General features: G+C 36.4%; 1 protein-coding gene across 2 annotated transcripts in view; it reads left to right on the forward strand.

The window, feature by feature from the left end:
- Positions 1–21191, forward strand: part of Mmp2 (Matrix metalloproteinase 2) — a 184466-nt gene that overhangs the window by 96436 nt on the left and 66839 nt on the right. The window lies entirely within an intron of this gene.

Below are 21191 nucleotides of genomic sequence, written 5' to 3' on the forward strand. Positions count from 1 at the left end.
TGTTTTCGTGTGGTAATTGTTGCTTACACCGAATAGATGACGTTGTCTTATGTCAATTTAGCGTCAGACATTGTTCAGATAAGTCCATTTGTGCATAAGAGAAATCGTTAAAAATGGAGAACGAAAGGTGCATTCGCGGCATGTAACGCTATATGAATTTCGGAAAGGCGCGAGTGTTGGAATTGCACGAAAAAATATTCAAAGCGTTCATTTGGACCGCGCTCCTGCTCTCCGAACAGTCAAAAAGTGGTTTGGCAGATTTCGAAATGGTGATTTCAACATGGAGGATCAACCCCGCTCTGGACGGCCTTCTGGCATTGATGATGACATTGTACATGCCATATACCCGTATTCATAGTTCTTCCTTATTTTAAGGACGGAGGAAGCCTCCATGAAGGATTCCTTGAATCTGCAAGGCCACCTTGCTTCATAGATGGACCTCGAGTCTTCCTTTCAGAAGGAAGGAATATTTTAGGGATTTTTAGTGACCGACTGGAGGCAGCACCGTTTTATGCTGCCTGCAACTAATTTCATATAATACATATGAAAACTTTTTCGTATCTTCAAAAAATTCCACGAGATTTTCCCAATCGCGAATGTATCTTTTTGGAATCCGCCACAGAATCCGATTCTCTGGATTTTCGTCTTCAAATCCATCGTCAGAATCATTTAAAAATTCATTGTCCATTATCCCTTTTTCCTTTATACACTTTCAGTTTGAGAGCGCGACAACAAATAACCACAAAACCACAAATGTAACGAAACTAACTTTTGGAGGTTATATTTGGTTATATCCTGCGTATCGTCTGCTAAAAAGGTCGCATCACTCCTCAAGGAAGCTCGTGACCTTCCTTGAGATAAGGGAGCCAATAAGATTCCTTGTTCGGTCAAGGAAAGTTTATGAAACGTGGAACGAGGAACAAGGAATCCTTATTCCTCAACGACGGATTATGAATACGGATATTAATGGAAAGAAACCCAAGGATTACAACTGAGGATATTGCTGAGAGGCTGAACATCGATAATTCGACCGCTTTTCGTCATTTAAAAAAGCTTGGATACATTTCCAAGCTCGATACGCGGGTGCCGCATCTCCCGACTGAAAGGAATAAGCTGCAGGAAAACTGCAGGAGTTGCAATGGGAAATTCTGCAGCACCCGCCATATTCTCCAGATATTGCGCCTTCAGATTTTTATCTGTTCCGGTCTTCGCGGAATAGTTTAAATGGCAAGAATCTCAATTCCGAGGAAGCTGTCGAAAACCACCTTACAAACTTTTTTCAAGAAAAAGCAAGTTCTTTCTTGAAAAATGGAATCGACAAGCTTATAGATGGTTGGAAAAGCATTGTAGAAAAGAATGGAGACTATATAATTGATTAATAAAAGTGTTATCTCTAAAATATAATCTATTGAAGTTTATATTTAAATCGGGCACGAACTTGTGTGCAATCACCCAATATATTCGCGAAACAATTATTTTTTCTCTATAGAGAGTAAGATTTACCTTGGATCTTGCGCTTTTTCTCTTGCTTTTCTCACTTTTCTTTCGAATGTAGAGAACTCTTACTGTTTTTAATATTGGATTTAATTATTTCTTATTCTGTCAACAATTGCGGTGATCCTTCTAAAATTACTTCTCTTTATTAAGAATTATTTACAATCTACAATCTTAGAATTTATTGCTTTCCAGTTACAAATGTCGGATCTTACGAATTTTTTTCTATTCGTAAAAGAGACTATATACTTTCAATTAGGATTAATTAATTTGTGGAGCCTAAGGTGCGGCCGATCTCTCGGATTCCTTCGGTGAATCCGACATCCATTCATAACCCGACCCGTCTAATAAATGACTCGATCTTATCGCGCGCACATCGCGCGAACTATCATGACACAATATTTCAGTAAGAGATAGAGGTGGGGAAGGAAAGGGGGAAGGGGGAACGTCTCCTTGCGGTCGGACGACCTAATTACTTGAAAGCCTACGAGAAAGCACGCGCGAAGGATCGTCCGCCACGGGAGACTTTCAATTTAATTTAGTCGTCGGTTATTGCGCGTCTTCGAGACACGCGGCTGCTGCGGCCACCCGGTCTTCTTCCCTTTTCTCCTCTCGCCCTCATCTTACAACCTTGTTGCATCCTCGTTGCGCTCTTTGACCTTCCCCCGCGGGGCGCGCGAATCCGCTTTCGACTACGACGACGACGGCGATGACGACGTCGTTGCTCGTGTACCCGTCAATTTGGGCGTCGCCCTTACACGCTTTCGAGCTTTCAGAGCTTAAAGCGAGAACCGTTCGTCCATTAGGCTTTACGCCGCTGCTCTTTGTGAGACTCTCCATTCAATTATGTATGTCGAATAGTGATACGTGTCGGTGTGTAATAGCGTTTTCGCCTTGCCATAGTGAAAAAGCTTGCGAGCCCATTTCAATTTGGGAACTTATTAACTTTGAACGAGATTTTTTTTAGACTTTGATTGAATTATTTACGATCATTTTGATAAAATAATGCTTGATATTAAATAAAGATAAATTTATTACTTAATTCCTCTTGCATTTTATAAAGCTGCCTTTTTATTTATTTTTTAATCTGGACGTTCTTGTAGAATCATTTATTAATTAATTATCTGTTTTAAATTTAATTTATGTATTTAATTTCAAATGCGCATACACCTGGATACAAATTTAATACTAATCGTTTATTCACTGAATCGTCTCTCCCACGTAAATTCCATCTCGATATTACAAGACTCAAAACCACGGGGACTTTAAAAAGCGCTCGAGAAGACCTCGAGAAAGTAGCTTAAATTTTTCAAGTCCAGTTACAGTAATATATTTTCTGCTCTTTCTTTCTCTCGTGAAGCAAATAAAAATATTAGTATTACTTCGTTGAAATAGTTCGTTTTCGCTTCGAATTCCTCACTGCCAAGGAACCGGGCGAGCAGCTCGAAAGTTCCTCCTGTGAATAAAGATGCTGTTGTTGTAGAATCATTGATGGCCACTGCTCCTATAAAACCGCTTTTAAACTTTCGTGTATTGAGAATAAAACTGTCCGCTGGGAGAAACGTTTCATCGCTAGTGCTGACACAGATCTTTTTACGAGGCTCTCGATTATTAACAATTCCACTCGCATGTTCTGGCAGCAATGAAATACAATGGTTTTTTATATAGATAGCGTTAAGAAAATATATTTTTAGAAAGAAAGAAAGAGAGAGAGAGAGAATCACGCAAAATAGCTGAAAAGTTCAGGAGAAGCACGTTTTCAATCATTGATAAGTGAATAAAAATTAATTGTCAAGTATACAAGAGGGATATACAATATAATAGATCAATTTTGCACACCATATTTTTATTTTATTACGTATTATTTTATTGCAATATATACGATTATAAAAAAAATGATTCCTTCAATAAAATACATATAGAATATTATTTTATGTTTGTATAAAATGGTATAGGCGCGATATGACATTTTCGTTTAATTCGATGAGATATAAAGCTTTATAAGCGTCAGGGATTGTGGCTGCAAACGTGGCGCAAAGCCCCGATAAAGCATTTAATATTACAACAGGCATGGGTTGATCATATTTTTCAGCGACAAATGTATATATATAAAATAAAATAAAAAGAAAAAAAAATTTGAAAAAAGCAAAATCGTGTCATTTTATTATATCATAATGTGGAATTACATCGAATGTTATATGAGATAGTCATCTTCTTGTACCTCTTTCCGTTTTGCTTTCGTGAAAATAACGTAAGAGAAAGATCCCGACATATATAAGTGACTTCTTAACTTTCGATTGCTTATTATTATCACAATTATTCATACTATTCGCTGCAAATAAAATAGTTTTTCTTTGGAAAATGATAAGTTATTATTTTGATAAATCATCAATTTTTATCGATATGATTTTTAATAATGATCTTTATCGCCAGAATTATTTACTTTACGTCAGAGATAATAGGGTGATTTTTTTTTTTTTTTTTTTAACTTTGAGGATAATGTGCGATATCTCTTACATGATATACCGTATGATACACTATACATCTTCTCAAGTTTAGTCTATAAACTTCTTGACGCGTTATCGATTGCATCTAATGCTGAAGCTTGAGAGACAATGACTCGCGTAATTGCGAGAAATGAGGAAAATTCAACGGCGATGGAATTCGGTTGGGTTTAATGAAAATGGATGGATGGATGGATGGATGGCGTGATAAATTATCGCGAGATCGGCATCCGTTTTTACAGGAGTTATCATTTTTTTTTTTTTTTTTTTTTTTTCACAGCGCCCTGTACAAAGTAGATGCTGATCTTATCTCGTCGCGCTTAATTCGTTTAACGGCTCGAATCTTTTTACGAAGTTTGTCCGTCCGACGCGGAAGCGTTAAAAAAAAAAAAAAATTACGTACTCCCTTAAATAAATTGCCTCGAGCGCGTCGCGGTGATGGTTTATCCGATTTATGGTCGCCGTAACGCCCCATTAAATACCGTTGATTATTTACCCGCGTCCGGTTAAGTAATACTTAACGTTTTCTATTGCGAAATTTGTGTACAAATAATAAATTTCTTCCATTCTTTTTTTTTTTTTGTTTCAGAAATTAATCAGAAACGTATATATAAAAAAGCAGCATGAGATAAAAATGGACACTTTAAAACAAGAGTTAATTTTCATTATAATAACGTAAGATATAAATGTAATAGACATTTATAATATAATTCATATATGAATCTCTTTATTTTTAAAAAATTTTAAATTTAAATAAATTGGAAGATTGAGTGGCAAGTGTCGATAACAATGATTTTATCTTTTAGTATGATTTTATCTTTATGTATGTGCATGCCAATTTCTCATGAATTGCACATCGCACGCGTTATCGCCGCTATGTAACGTGCGTTGTAAAACATGCAATAATTTTTTACGATGTGTGTTCTTTCTCTTTTTTCAATTTTTATAACGAGATTCATGTTCTCGCGAAGTTTCCGTCTCGTATTGCAATATCCGGACAACTATCTGTTGCGGGATTGCAATTGCCCGTGCCCGAATTCGTCGTTTAATTAATTTGCACGGCCCTTAACGAATGAACAAATTATTCAATGATCAGAAACACCATCGCTATTTTCGCGTTATTTTGTTACTCGAGTTGTAAATAATTTTATCATCTATGAATGATCGTTAGTAAAATGCGCGTTTGCACGTGTCGGAATATATTTTCTCTTAGACCTCTTTTTACTGCGCAAGAAGGTACGAACGCAATGATACTGTAAAAATTTAATTCTATCATATATATTCTAGGATAAAATATTTTATACATATAAAATAAAATACTTGTATTATATATAATAACATTGGATTTTTTTTTTTTTTTTTTTTTTTCAGAAAAATTATTTCCACGTAGGAAATTTACGGTACGCGGAATATTTTAAAGAAAGAAAATCGCGGTTCCCCCTTTTTCGGCAGTTTTTTCCGATTCTCTTGTTTTCTCTTGCTTTCTTTTACGTTCTCTTTCTCTCTCTCTCTTTCTTTCTCTCCCTTTTTCCCGCTCTCTCTTTTTCTCATTTTGATATCTCGCATTCCTCGTGACAATTCTAAGGCTGTTGGCGCGCCCTTTAACGAGTATTACGTTAATTACGAAGCCGCTGTCACGACGGTCGTTAAACTCTTCTACGTCGATGCCGATCTTATTTTTTTATCTGACTAATGTCGTTCTTTTTCTCCTCTCGTGAGTTTTTCGCCTTTCGATCTTAGAATATCAACGATGATTATCACATCGTCTGAAAATCTATGATTTTTTCTTAAGAACGCACAAGCACTCATAAAATGTGCGCTGTAAGTTGGCTCAATAAATTAGGATAATTAAGAAACTATTGGGCATCCGAAGTTATAATAATTGACTATCGATAACTTTGATCGCCTCGACCGTACGAAATTATTTGTGAAAAATTAAAGATTTATTTTTTGTCATAAAATTTCGGCAAAATTGAATATTTGATTATTTGGAATCAGGTTTAGCCTGATCTGTATCGATGAGTAATCAAAAATATCGCAATTCTTAACAAAGAAATATTGGATAATTCCATATGTACTCGATGAGATGCTGTTTTTCTATGCTTGCACGAATGTGACATTCCCAGGAATAATGGCAGACGATATACGCGATTTCTGTAACCGCCAAGTTTTTTTTTTTTTTTTTTTTTATCGCGAATATGAATTATGTTAGAGCGATGTTTTTGCGCCGATTTATTTGACCGTCGTAATTACTTTCAAAGGATTCTCTTTCGTGTGCCATAAGCGAATCATTCTCTCGTTGTCCTTTTTCGTTAGCGAAAAGTATGAACATAATTCTACAGTTTATATTTTTTTTATAAATATATTAAAAATATGTTGCATTTATATTTTTGCTTTTATTTAAATATCAACAATTTTGATAAATCAGATTATTTGTGCAATTTGTTAACATGAATAATTAACAGGAAAATCAGATAAACGAATACGTTGCAATGGTTATATTTACATTTATATTTATTTAAATGTCGAAGCTCGCTTGTGTGTGTCTCTCTCTCTCTCTCTCTCTCTCTTTCTCAATTTATTCCGCGAATAATATATGCATATATATATATTTTCTATTTAAATAATAATAATTTATTTTTAAATAAATAACTTATTAATGTTGGAGTGCATGATAAAATTATTTTTTTTCTATGATAATCTTTTGTGCATATTATATTTGTATATTGCTATAATTTCGTGTTGCACGTGAACAATTTGTTTGGAAAATCGTTTTTTTTTTTTTTTTTTTTTTTTAAACTTCTATGCACCATAAACAAGTGTCAGAAGCGCGCAAACGCGTTTAGCCGAGCTGCGAGCGCGCATAATAGTTCGTAAATGACAACGAGGCGAGCATAATGACGCATAAATGTGATATTGCAACGACAAAACGCAATGTTGTAACGCAACGTTATTCAATTTTGTCGCATACATAATGCATGGAAATGTGAGCGGTGGCGCGCGCGAAAATACAAATGCGCGCGAAGCGTAAAGTCTCTCGGCTACCCTTCTTTCCGCTCGATCGGAGACGGGCGAAAAATCGCGGATATTTGTGCGAGAAAGGGAGAGGAACCCTTAGACCTTTAGCGTGTGCGGTTCGCCGGCGCGGTGTCACGTTTCGTCTCTTCGGCGAAATATATTTCGATCGAAGGGCGCAATTTTTTCGCAATCGAAGAACACCAGAAGTGACGAACCGACGAGGGGTGAGAACCCGCAGCCATATCCAAAGACACGACGAAAGCCGACACCTCGGGGAACTTGAAGGGCTTTTGCGAGCCATGCGGGCTTCTCGTGGATGAGCTTCCATGCTCGTAACATTAGCCGACTAGTGGAGCTGTCGAATTCTTTAATTCTAAATTTCAGCATTTTCGTTAGTAGCATTATTGTCAAATCAACTCTTGAACTATGTATGTGCGTTAAAAGAGAATTAAATAAATATGAATATAAAGTATTTAAAACAATTTAATTAATAATTAAATATGTTCGATAATTATTAAATTTGATTTTTTTTTAAATTAATACGTCAAAGCATAGAAAGCAATTCTTCAACTATAATCAAATATAAATGAAACATTTTTTATGAATTACAGAGATGCAATTCTCTCGAAATGGAACGCAATAATTCTTGTTATTATTATTTATATGGGAGCATATTTTAGAAAATTTTTAATTTAACCCTTCCTGATATAGCGAGTTTTGTAATTGAAAAATTTGTGACAGATGACTACTTATACTTTCCAGATTCACGACGAAATATGTATTCATTTTCCGCGACGTTCTATATATTTTCAGCTCAAATGTCACGGATTCGCGGATGATGCTCGTGACATTTCAACCTCATCCAATTAACGATCCGCCGAGAATAATGAGGAGGCTTATATCAAGTTGGCAGCGGAATAACGCGCGAGAAAGTGCACGGTTGACGACGACAACGGAACGAATATCGCGAATTTGCGACAAAAGCCGTGGAAATATCTTACTATTAGATTATATTCCTTTGTACGCATAATCTGGCATAATTTGACCCGTCTGCCTTCCCCTTTCGCGCGGGCCTCTTGTAATTCAGCGATTTAGCAAACGATGCCACTTTATAACGCGATGTCGTCTTGAACTACGAGACTGTCATCGCGTCTAAATTAGCATGCCTAAAGAACGCGAGCAGATACGAATCGACCTCTTTTACCAGATCTTCAGCGCATTATTATACGCTTCTTCGCCGCTAATGTCCGCCCTCCTTATCGGCCTCCGCACAGACTTTTCTAATCAACTCGGAAAACAGATACGGGATAAACTCTACGAGACACAAATCTCTCTTTAAAATTAAAATAAATTTTTCACGGGATTAAAATTTTCTTTTAAAGTCAATTTTGCACGTAATATATATTTTCTTAAAGTTTTCATGTAAGTTTTGCGATACAGGAAAAATTTACAGTTTTCTTTTTTTTCTTTTTCACACTTAAAATTATGTTTTATCAAGAAGTAATTATATAATTATTTAAGAACACTAACATTTTCATTCACACAGACGATACGTTTCAATAACTGATGCTTCGATTCCCTTGCACCCCATTTTCGTATCTTCTACTCCCCTTTAATTAATTATGGTGAATATTATCAGCGAGCGCCAGCACGGAATTTGAGCCAATTTTCCGCAATCGCTAGAATATCCGACTTGCTCGGCGACTAATTATCGAGGAAAAGAACGCAGCCCCGATCAGTCTCATTCATCCTTAAATCTCATGAAACTCTTCCTTTCTTTCTCTCTCTCTCTCTCTCTCTCTCTCTCTCTCTCTCTCTCTCTCTCTCTCTATATATATATATATATATATATATATATATATATATATATATATATTATATATAATCGTCGCGTCTTCTCATCATTGTCTTTGTAATTTCATCCAATTTATTGGCTGTGAGACATTCGATCACTTTTGTCTCGAAGTTTCATCTTTTTTTTTTTTTTGTTGGTCTCGGATAACAATTAAATTTTCTCAACGTAAAAGAAAAAATGATAGATAATTTGGATGGTATATCTCTTGCCTTAAAAATAAATTATTAGAAAATGTTTGAAATACATCGATCGAAAATTAATTTTTTTTTTATTTTTTTTTTATTTGACAACGTTAATTAAGTCAAGCCTGAATTCTATATTAATCCCAAGTTATGAAAATCTTATTCTAGAAAGCAAACATAAGTTATCTTAAAATAATGTTTTTCAATCCTTTGAAGATGAATTTTTACCAATTTGAAACAATAATGTAAAATTTTGCGAGACAAAGGGAAGGGGTTTGATATCAATATAAAAATTGATTTGCTGAGGAACTTCCTAGCGGTTTTCTAACCGCAACCAAAAATTTACATTTCTGTTGTCTTGAGAATGATCTTATTCTCTTTGTTACGTTCAAAAGGTTCCATTTTCTTTAGGAAGATAACGGTGAATGCTATTTTCTTCAAAGTATAATATTGGATGATTGCATAAGTTCGTTCCCGATTTAAATATAAACTTCAATAGATTATATTTTAGAGATAACACTTTTATTAATCAATTATATAGTCTCCATTCTTTTCTACAATGCTTTTCCAACGATCTATAAGCTTGTCGAATCCATTTTTGAAGAAAGAACTTGTTTTTTCTTGAAAAAAGTTTGTAACGTGGTTTTCGACAGCTTCCTCGGAATTGAGATTCTTGCCATATAAACTATTCTGCGAAAACCGGAACAGATAAAATTCTGAAGGCGCAATATCTGGAGAATACGGCGAGTGCTGCAGAATTTCCCATTGCGACTCCTGCAGTTTTCCTGCAGCTTATTCCTTTCAGTCGGGAGATGCGGCATCCGCGTATCGAGCTTGGAAATGTATCCAAGCTTTTTTAAATGACGAAAAGCGGTTGAATTATCGATGTTCAGCCTCTCAGCAATATCCTCAGTTGTAATCCTTGGGTTTCTTTCCACTAAGGCATGCACAATGTCATCATCGATGCCAGAAGGCCGTCCAGAGCGGGGTTGATCCCCCATGTTGAAATCACCATTTCGAAATCTGCCAAACCACTTTTTGACTGTTCGGAGAGCAGGAGCGCAGGTCCAAATAAACGCTTTGAATATTTTTTCGTGCAATCCCAACACTCACGCCTTTCCGAAATTCATATAGCGTTACATGCCGCGAATGCACCTTTTCGTTCTCCATTTTTAACGATTTCTCTTATGCACAAATGGACTTATCTGAACAATGTCTGACGCTAAATTGACATAAGACAACGTCATGTATTCGGTGTAAGCAACAATTACCACACGAAAACAATAGAACTCCGCCATGCAGGAACTTAATGCCATTTATGAAAATCGGGCACGAACTTATGCAATCATCCAAATAATAGGAAGCATTACTCTAGTATTTCTATCCCAAGGTATCCGATTATCGGGCACGACCCAGTGTAGCCCGAAACTCGGTTTTCAAGTAATTCACATATCCGGGGATCACCGATTCGTAAGACCAATTTGCGGGGATTTGCATGAAACTTTCTCGTTCCGCATCTACCGTAAATTCCTAATTCCCGCGGCGCGAGGATTCCACATCTTAAGCCTCTTAATCGGCATCTTAAACGCGCGATAACTCACGAGAACAAGGCACGAGGAAATATAGGAGTCTCACTTTGTTTCTTTTATAAATGAAAATATTTCTCTTCACATTTTATTATAGCAAGTATTTCAAATGAATTAATAGCGTACGAGGAAAAAAATTAAATGTCAAGAATATATTCTAGATAATTAAAAAACATTTTATCTTAATTATTTAATAATTAAGTAATATGTAATTAATAATAATATATTTTTTATTATTAATGGTATCTAATAATTATTTTTTTTTTCTCTCTTTTTATAATCCTTTTACAATCATCGATTTTAGATTTCCGATTCGGAATGTCTAAAAAAATGTCGTACAATCGTTAAAAGATATTGTTCGATTAGAACATGAGGAGAATGGCGCAATTCGTAACGACGTCGCTCTTTCCATTTGCCATATTGAAGACCGCTATTGGTATATATAATCTCGAAGTCAAAAGAGCATTCTCGTCATGCACCGTGGCGATGAGATGAGGAAAATAAAGAGTCTGGGAAAACCGAAGGGGACGAAGATGTGGAACGGGAGCGTGAATGGCGATCGTGCGGACTCACTCAACCTGGGTGTGATGCTTGCCTATTTATCAGGCCCTAGTGGTCATCACAACCTTTTTGAGTGAGCGAGCGAGATCGTCGCACTCGTCGATTATCAACGGCGAAGACGAACAAGATAAACTCCAGCTTCGGGAATTCGCGTTTTCGCTATTTTATCATATGTTTCATTAATAAACCAACAGCAAGGGGATATATACAATATTGTATATGCAGAGTATAAATTAGTTTAGTAATATATTAGATAAAGCAAATCCATCTAGAATCACGCATCCAAGTCGATTTAAAAAATATTTTATTATTATTACAAAATTACGTTACATATTTTTTTCCTAGAATTTTATCGCGAGACACATACTTTATAGAATATTTAAATTAGATGCCGACTGTCAGAGAATTAGATTCGTTTGCTTGTAAAATATTTCTCGGGGTACTCTCGGTCATTCAAATCGTCGGAGGAGATAAGATCGCGGGTTGAACGTGTCACGTGTAAGGTAGACATAAAATTTTTCGAGACGTTTTGCGTCAATAAAAAGCCGCTCTTATCTCGATCATTCCCGACTCTCGTTAAGCGGGTTGATTAATTCCGACGTTGCGCGAATGGGACTTGGAGATATTGAAATATTTAAATCGCGTCCAACGGATTACCATCGTCGGCGAAGGGCGGTCACGTTCCTTGACAAGACGTGTATATAAAGGTTTAAAAAAAAAAAAACCGGTAGTGTGTATGTACGAGTAAAAAATTGGTGGAATTGCCGCCATTCTTCGGCGATTTTTACGGAATTTGATACCGACTTCCGGCGCGTAATTAACGTCGCCGTTAATTATATGTCGATCGCTCCTCGGATCGTGTTATTCGCCGACGATCACGCTGCGAAAGCTAAAAACAAGCTACGACATACCAATATACAAATCGAAGAATTTATTATATAATATTACATAAATAATTACACGCACGCGTAATATACAATATTTTAAATTTGAAAAAGATAATTACAGAAATAAAAAGTGCAAAAATTAATTTCTATACCGCAATTATTCAATGTTACAAATAAATAGGAAAGAAAAAAAAATACCCGCAATCAACTTGACGTTATATTGTGCGTGAGATTTTATTTCTCTCTCGTCTTTACTTTATAAAATGCGAGGGGAGAAGAATCAAACGTCTCGGTTATGACGTTTGCGAGGCAGCAAAAATATATTGCTCGAAAGCTCGCGACTTGGCTTCGCCGAAAGGTTAATTGCAATCGCCCGATGAATATTCATCTCGATCCGCGATAAGATCATTCTCGTTTTAAACGTCTCGTCGAGACGCAAATATTTCACAGCGACCGACAATCGGGATATTGAATATAATTTCGGTTCTGCTCTAAATTCGCAATCGAAACCCCCCCCCTTTTTTTTTTTTTTTTTGCCTTTATGCTTATCTCTTTGCGCGCGCGCTGTAATTAGTCTCATTTTGCAGGCTCATTAATAATCAGTCTCGTTGATTTTCTTTTGTAAGTAAAACAAATCATTGAGGTAGTTTGAATATAATAACACAATAATTCCGTATATACAATATACAGGGTGTCCCATTTTAATCTCCTCAGGCAAATATCTCAAAAACCAAGCCCGGAAGAGAAAAATGTTTCGGACAAAAGTTGTTTGGTTTCGAGGGGGCCGTAAGATGGTGACAATGATTTGACCTTGGAAAATCATTTGAAGGTCATGTGAAGGTCAACTTAAAAATCTTAAATGGAAACCCCCATTTTTTATTTAGTATTCTTGTAGCTGGACATCGAGAGCTTTCCAAAACGCTATAATAAAGTATTTTTTTTATTAAGTACTTTTCGAGTTATTTTATATTTTAATCTGACATATTTTGATATAAAAAATTAAATATCTCGTAAAATATGTAGTTTTCGATAATCTTATCGTAATACTTCTATGTACAGAATAATGAGACAAATCAATTAGTATATTAAAAAAAAAAAAAAAAAATGTTTTTAAGAAAATTATTTACAATGTATTTTTTTAAACAATTATTTGTTTTTTTTGGGGCACTAGTTAATTTGTCTCATTATTCTGTACATAAAAGTATTACGGTAAGATTATCGAAAACTGAATATTTTACGAGATATTTTATTTTTTATATCAAAATATGTCAGATTAAAATATAAAGTAACTCAAAAAGTACTTGATGAAAAAATACTTTATTATAGTGTTTTGGAAAGCTCTCGGTGTCAGCTACAAGAATACTAAATAAAAAGTGGGGGTTTCCGTTTAAGATTTTAAAGTTGACCTTCACATGACCTTCAAATGATTTTCCAAGGTCAAACCAATGGTACCATCTTATGGCCCCCTCGAAACCAAACAACTTTTGTCCGAAACATTTTTCTCTTCCGGGCTTGGTTTTTGAGATATTTGCCTGAGGAGATTAAAATGGGACACCCTGTATATATATAAGAATTATCCGAGTAATAATTGCAAACAATTTATTCCGCATAAAGCGATTAAATAAATTCACGAGAATATATCTGTGATAAAGGAATTAATAAAACATATAGCGCGTATAAAAATCTCTTTAATATCTTTTAAACATCAAATAACGTATCTTTGTCAATCGAAAGCGAATACTTGTTTGTTCGTCGAATATCGATTGAATGTCGTTGATGTGCCAGTTGCCAGAGGACATCTTTCGAAACGAGATATTATATTCGCCGCTCGTTTGGTGTTTCGAGGTTGATCGTATCGTCACCCCGAGGAATCACATGATCGCACATAAATTGGCAGAAACGTTCGTTCATTCGAACGGCCGGCTAATCGGAGTCGAAGGTTCGAGGTTCGATCGATCGCGACAACGAGCTCAACAACGATTGACTTACACGACCCGTCATATCACAATTTGCTGATCGAAAGACATCGAAATTGATTATTTTGATTTGGTAAAACAAATCGTGCGAGTCCGGCGATACGAGATAGCAAATATATCGTCGTGTTAAATTTACAAGCTCTCTTCTTTTATCAAGAAAAATTTGATGCGCACATCAATAATTTATTATAATATAGGGGAGTAAAAATAAATGGAACATCGCTTTCTCTCGTCGATTCGTCAAAATCGAGGGATAGTTAATTTAATTTGATCTTGGCGCAAATCTGGAGGACTGAAAAAAAAATGCGAGCCGCTTTTTAAAACCTTGTAAAGAGAATGAGAAACTCTGCCGCAATACAATTCCTCGTCCTTGGAATACACAAGAGAGTCGAGTAGCGTTAACTGTACGGTGAGACGAACACGTGTTTAAGTGCAGGTGCTTAAACTGCGAAATTAGAAGAACTATGAAGGAGGACAAGGATGAGGATGCAGCGACGCGTGCATTCCAATTATTTTCAGATCCCTCGCCAATTGTCTTTTGCATTATCCGATTCACCGCTCGAACAATGACGCGTTATTTTAACGTTGCTGAGAAGCTTTGAGATAAAACAATATAAAAATTAAATATAAAATGTCTCCAAAAGAGAAAGATAAAGGGAAAAAGAGAGAAAGAAGGGAGCGGAGGAGACAGACAGAGAGAGAGAGAGAGAGAGAGAGAGGGAGAGAGATACAACAACAAGTGGTGTCAAGTGGCATAGGCTCCGACGAGTCCGTCTCGCGATGCATCTTTTCTGTTGTTGAATCCTCTTTTTCGAGCACCGTTTGTGCATTTATCGCTGAGAAATGCAGACAATGACGGAATAATACCGGAATGCTACCGTTACATCGAAAATTATAATATAAAAACTTCTTATTATGCCGGATATTAAAAATCGAATTTACAAATATACGCTTATCCTTATCTTATTAATAATTTTTATAATAATAATAATAATAATAATAATTTTAATTATATATATTATATAATATATAATAAATTCATTTTTATATTATTTTTTTTCTTTATTTTGTATGCACTTCTCTGATATATTAAATTATATATGTACCTATATAGAAATTTCAAAATATGCGCAATATTATATCGGTATATTAGTATGAAATAATCAACGCTAATTTAAAACCTTATTTTTTCATTATCTTTCTGCCTGGGAATGCATTTATTTCACTTTAAATGCGGAGAACGTAGAGAGAAACGCTAAAGGGGACTGGACTTTCTATCTGCATCTGTCAGATCTTTTCATCCGTTTTTAATCTTCAAACTCAACGCTATGCGGCTGCAAATCTGACATATAAAATTTATCTTTTAATAATTGTAATATTATATTTTTCTCTTTTCCCCATATGTTATATTATTTCGCCAAATCTCTTTTTATTCGTAATATTTAAAATACAATCTATTAAGATATAATTTATAATATAATATATATTAAAATTGTTAACGTTTTAATAATATTTCTAACCTAATTGTCTAAAAATCTCCGTGTAATGAATTTTGCTATTAATTTTTTAACATCACTATCTCCGTTTCGCGGATCGCTGCACTTTGCGCTTTCGTCGAGTTTTCCGGATTTTATCCCGCGGCGCGAGATAAAAATAAATTCTTCTTTTTCTCTCAGTTCTCATTATCGCATCTCTGGCGAATCGTGTGCTTCGTTGGCGACCGGTCTCTGCCTTTTCTACCGGAATCTTACAAACGACAACCGTGGACTGCTTTTGTTCACCGACCGCACGTGTAATGAGAATTGCGTCACATCACTTCGTGATGCGCTCGATGATGGATACACGTCCGCATCGCGTCGAATTCTCAAAGGCAGGAATGCCTTTGAGATTACACGAACACTTTCCAGCTCGACGATTCGGTTAACTATACGGGAGAATAATTCTCTCAGTTAACGCCGATCTCACTTAGCTACCGTAAATCTTGTCAAAATCCTGCGCAATTACAGCGGTGCGTGTCAAAGAGAAATAACATTCTAATTTTCAATAGCAGCAGCCGTTTCAAGTCAAACTCCCGTCGAAATTTATAGACACGGAGAAATACACACCTCACTGTGTCAATACAAATTAAATTTATTTCGATTATTATGTAGCATTTATAGTTTTTTTTTTTTATTACAGTGATATATTTATATTTTTCAAGTTAAAAAAATTATATTTATTATAATATTATAATATTATATATTTTTTTTTTAATTCTCTTAACAAGAGAACGATGTTTGCGCGTTTTTCTATTCAACAATAAGTTTGATTTGCAACGGTTGATATTTCGAGAGCGATGTCGAGATGACGACACAGAAAAGCGTTGTAATAAAGACAGATTATTTGTGCCTCGGGTCGACTGGTTGCTGTCAGCTCGCCTGTGTTTGCATATCTTGCGCACACATCACGTTATGCAATAACGCTCTCTTATTGTGTGTCACATAGTCTCGGGGAAGGTTTAGCGTGTAATTTAGCTAGCTCGGAGCCAGCGTCGACGACGATTGGTATTCTGAGCGCGACGTCTGCGGGGAACAATTGCCATCAATTTGCGTCGACCGTCGCGGACATGCATTCCCCGTCGTTCTACACGCGAGAGGCATCTGCCGCATCCGTGTTTCGAAGAACAGGAAACTCCTCGAGGAAGAAATTCTCGGGTATATGCGATTTAATCGTCGCGATAACAATCGATAGATACTACGCGATATTAGATCATTTATTTTTTTATGCCGATATTTTTATTCAGGTCGAGGGAAAATATATTTAAAAAATTTATTATTATTTTATATATATATTGGATGATCGCATAAGTTCGTGCCCGATTTTCATAGATGGCATTAAGTTACCGCATGGCGGAGTTCTATTGTTTTCGTGTGGTAATTGTTGCTTACACCGAATAGATGACGTTGTCTTATGTCAATTTAGCGTCAGACATTGTTCAGATAAGTCCATTTGTGCATAAGAGAAATCGTTAAAAATGGAGAACGAAAAGGTGCATTCGCGGCATGTAATGCTATATGAATTTCGGAAAGGCGTGAGTGTTGGGATTGCACAAAAAAAAATATTCAAAGCGTTTATTTGGACCGCGCTCCTGCTCTCCGAACAGTCGAAAAGTGGTTTGGCAGATTTCGAAATGGTGATTTCAACATGGAGGATCAACCCCGCTCTGGACGGCCTTCTGGCATCGATGATGACATTGTGCATGCCTTAGGGGAAAGAAACCCAAGGATTACAACTGAGGATATTGCTGAGAGGCTGAACATCGATAATTCAACCGCTTTTCGTCATTTGAAAAAGCTTGGATACATTTCCAAGCTTGATACGCGGGTGCCGCATCTCCCGACCGAAAGGAATAAGCTGCAGGAAAATTGCAGGAGTTGCAATGGGAAATTCTGCAGTACCCGCCGTATTCTCCAGATATTGCGCCTTCAGATTTTTATCTGTTCCGGTCTTTGCGGAATAGTTTAAATGGCAAGAATCTCAATTCCGAGGAAGCTGTCGAAAACCACCTTACAAACTTTTTTCAAGAAAAACCAAGTTCTTTCTTGTAAAATGGAATCGACAAGCTTATAGATCGTTGGAAAACCATTGTAGAAAAGAATGGCACGAACTTATGCAATTACCCAATATATATTGTATAATAGAGAAAAGAAACGAAGAGAAAAAAAAACACGAGGAGCGTATATAAAAAGAAATTTTTTCAGTCGGCTTGTCACATTTCATCAAATGCAAAAAGATGATATATTTTTAAAACAATTTTAATACATCTCTAAATAATCTATTGTAAAATAGTAAATACATTTAGCGACATATTATACAGGAAGTACAGCGGACATTTGTCGTTAGAGAAATGAGAATGCATCTCATGCATGCAGGCTAAATTAATTGAAAGTTAATTAATTTCGGGATAACCGTCGTCACGAGCGTAACATTATCATCATTATCATCATCATCATCATCACCGTCGCCTACTCGTTACATAATTCGTACATACACGCTGGGAATAGAGGCGATAATCTAGTCAGTCGTAGTCTACCAATCGCGAAACAAGAAGCCCGAACGAACCGATTAGGTTACGCAATTGAAGGCAGGCAAGCGAGCAGAATGCAATTCGCGGCGAGTGCAACGTGTCCAGAATACGCGTGAATAGGTAAGGCCCCGTTACGCGTACAACATATTGTGTTAACCACTGTCCGTAGATGCGCGAACTGCAGACAGCTAATGGAGAATCGCGAATGGAGTAAGGTGGCTTTAATCGCCGCACCTCCGTCCTTGCCGCGACCACGTTGTCGAAGATACATATTAGAATGACGGGATTGCTTATTTATTAACTTGCGCGTAATAATTTTCATTAAACATCTCGGTGAACTTAATTAATATTTTTAGTTCACATACGCACGCATACGCATAACGTTACTTGGCGATAGACCAGCGATAGAAAGATACATTTTTTTTTTTCCCCCCCGATCATCGAAACCTATCTGTATCCACGTGCGCGTGATTACAATGGGCGCGATCTCGCGCAAATCCGGGATTTCAAAATGTCATCAAACGCGATTCGAGCGAGTGCCGGGAGATACGATAGAAAAATTTGAAGCGATTGAAGGCCGACACGCTTTTTTGACGTAGCATCGTGTATGCAATGTAAAGAAAAAGGGGAGAAGAGAGATTGATAAGAATCGCGATACAATCAACGCAGGTGTAGTCAACGAACGCGAATAAATATTTGATTTTTATATTTCGAGATAAACCCAGGAATTATATATTTTAGAAAATACATTACACACATTGCACATGCATATATATATTGTATATATACATAGATATGTGTGTGTGTACATATTGTATAAAATATATTTTATATTTTATTACGTATAAATTATATAATTTTTTTTTTTTTTTTTTAAATCACTCATGATGAGACGGAGAAAAATACGATCTCTTTATGATTATATTTTATTAAAAAATTACGGTGTTACATTGGGAAAGAAATAATCGAGACGTGCGATATGTCGAATTATTGGAGAGAATCATTCTTGGGAACTCGAGAAAGGAATGTTGCGAGAGAGAAAGGGTCGCGCGCGCGATTCCCCTCTTCTCTTTCTGAAAGGCCATCGAGGCCCCTTGGTTCTCGACGAAATTACGCGATCGTGACTGGCGGGGCTGGGGCGTTTGCTTCCGTTCGAAGTGCATCGCGAAGTGCACGTCGGCGAGGCTCGAGTGCGCCCCGTCAAAGTGCACTCGAAACCGCGACGCAAGATGTTGCCATCTCCTTCTTTTGCGAGAAAGGCGAGTGTCCTCTCAGTTGTGAGAGAGGAGGGGAGAGAACACTCGTGATTTCCTTTCCCTCAACGAAGGGTTGAGAGGGCAACCAAACAAAGAGATCGACGTCGGAAACAAGGGAACCCCTCGCATCGACGTACCAATCTTAATCACGATCTCGCTTTCGACACGGTTGTAATCGAGGATGGCGGTCGCGTTTTAAAAAAAATATTTTTTTAAATCGTTCTCATTAATATGTTATAGAATTAAATATTTTGTAATAATTAATTAAACTCGATGAGAAAGGGAGAGTTTATTATCGTGTAAAATTAAAAATAGAAGAAAAATAGAATCTTTTTATATAGATTAATTTTACTCAATAAATATTTACTTTCCGATGCTGTTTCTTAATATTTCGATAATAATGTAAAATTAAATATACAAGATTCTATTCTCTCGTAAACCTCAACGAGATGACGCGATATTCGAGTGACGATCGAAAGAGATGAAAGCTGTTTTAGCATGTTTCCCCGCCGAAAACCGATAAATGTCTTTCCCGCTCATAATTATTTAATCTTTTCCCGCATCCTCCCCCTTGTCGTCGCCACTCTTCGTCTTCCTCCTGTCCCCTCAATATCCCGAAGGGCGGGAAATGAGTTTTACAGGAAGCGCCGCAGTCGTTCTAGGAATTCTCGTCTCCCGTCGACGCGTTTACATCTCCCTATTTCTGATTCTAGATCGAATCAGGCCAAGTCGTTAGAGAATCACGCGATTCTGCGTATCCGGCGAATGAATGGCCCCGACTGAGAAACGCAATTTCTCAGGAAATTCGATCGATTGATCGCGGCTTCGCTCATCGTCATCCCTCACACCTCCTTCGCCGAACGGGCGGAAAATTGCAATTCAGACACGGTAGTTAGATATAACGTACTTTGTAGAGTCTCGTACTTTAAAGGAGATTTACAATGAAAATGTCGGAGACGTCGAATTATTTACGAATTAACGTAACTTTTAACGAAACAAATAAAATTGTCTCTTTTTGTTTCAACCGGGACGTTATACTTACACGTAGCAACCTAATAATAAACATCTTTTTTTCCAAATTCACATACATACATACGGTAGGGGCTAACCGCATTTAGACAGCGGGCAAAGCCTCGAATCCTCGAGGATGCCCCCCTGCTTGTTCAAGAGCTTACACGCTCTTACGGTCGTTTACACAGGCGACAAGTCACACGGTGGTCCACGATAGGTCGCATCTTGTTAGTAGTAGTAGTAGTATTAGTAGTCCCTTTTCCTCTGCGGTATATCCGGTCGGGAGGACCTGTACGGTTCTGCTCCTCGTTTCTGACCACCAACTCCATTAACTCTTGTACGGTAGCGTATCTCGTCTCACGTTTTCACTGGCGGGAAACCGCCGATAAGAGGAGCACGGGTGACCTTTTCAATTGAGTTATAGCGCAATTAGGATCGTTGCTCCGATTATGCCGTGCGAAAGGAAAAGAAAAGTCATAAGTCGATTATTAGCGAAAAAGATTTAGCGATGGAAGATTTCTTTTTCTTTCTTTTTTTTTTTTTTTTCCCGAAGTATCGATTCTTCTCTTGTCTCAAAATTGAAGTATAACTCAATAAGTTTAATTTATAAAACGCGCACTTATTTTTATCATACAAGAGATTTTTAAAATAAACAATATATTACAATACATAAATACATATATGCAATAATAATATATTTTAAACATACGTTTTATTTATTTATTCAAGTTTAATCAAGTTACATAATTTTTTTTTTTTTTTTAATTTTAAATTATTCTATTATTATATTATAAT

Source organism: Polyergus mexicanus, unplaced genomic scaffold (assembly GCF_030449975.1).
Source record: "Polyergus mexicanus isolate NDT 795.1 unplaced genomic scaffold, iyPolMexi1.0 SCAF_6, whole genome shotgun sequence".
Taxonomy (NCBI): Eukaryota; Metazoa; Arthropoda; class Insecta; order Hymenoptera; family Formicidae; genus Polyergus; species Polyergus mexicanus.